The following is a 1000-nucleotide window of genomic DNA, read 5'->3' as shown; positions in this document are numbered from 1 at the left end:
AACAGACAGGTATTTAATACCAGCAGTGTCTTGTCTCCTGTCACCAGGTTCTGTTTGCTCTCTGCTGGGGAGGTGGCTTTGTTTGCCAGGTGCTTTCTGAAGTTTGGGGATCAGCAGGGCTCTGGAGGAGTGTTAAAAGTGAATCCCAGGTTAAGGGGTGGATTACAGGAGATCCTTGTGGGGCCCTTCTCGAGGTTTGCATTTGAACTGGATCTGCCTGAGGTTAAGTGACAGTGCAGGAACAAGGGCTGTGGCTGAATGGCAAATCCTACCCTGAAGGTTGTGTAAGTGCCTGGACAGCTGCAGGGAAATATCAAAGCCATCAGGTTTTGGTCTCCATTTCTGTACATGTATGTGTTATGTACAGACAGAGCCATTCAAGCCTTCTCTGCAGGCAAAGTCAGTTTTGTAGTCCCTTCATAAGGTGCAAGGGCCTTATGGACTCATTCCTGACTTGGGAAGTGCAATGACGAGGGCAAGGAGCAGAGATGGAATGGAAAGGTGGCAGAGAGAGCCCAGCAGGTCTGTGTTTCCTCGACTTGCTGTCCCTGAGGAGGATGGCATCTGCTTCCCTCTGGCACAGTCCTCCAGGAGGTGGCTCCCAAGCTCTCCCTCAAGTACAGAGCAGCAAACCTGGGTTTCCCATGCTACAGCAGGGGCAGGGGCTTTGGCTGTTGCTGCTCAGGTGCACACAGGAAATGTCTTGTTAGCATCTGAATATTGTAAATGCTTCATTTTCTTATGAGCTTTAGTGAATAATTAGAATAAAAAAAGCACATTTCCTTATGAGCACTTTAGTGTTTATCTACCCCAAAGATGTGGCTGGTGAGGTGGAAAGGAAAAGAAAAACCAAACCCAAACCCAGCTAAAACCAAAGCACTTTCAGTCAATGGAAAGCATTTTCAGAATTGTACTTGTATGTTCTGGTCCTGTGACCAATTTTCCCACCTCATGTCAGAGTCCAAAAAGCTCAGCTACAGTTAAAGCAGAGTTGTGCCTA

The sequence above is a fragment of the Geospiza fortis genome, unplaced genomic scaffold (assembly GCF_000277835.1).
Source record: "Geospiza fortis unplaced genomic scaffold, GeoFor_1.0 scaffold164, whole genome shotgun sequence".
Lineage (NCBI taxonomy): Eukaryota > Metazoa > Chordata > Aves > Passeriformes > Thraupidae > Geospiza > Geospiza fortis.
The sequence above is the reverse complement of the archived record's forward strand: the minus strand, read 5'-3'. Positions refer to the sequence as shown.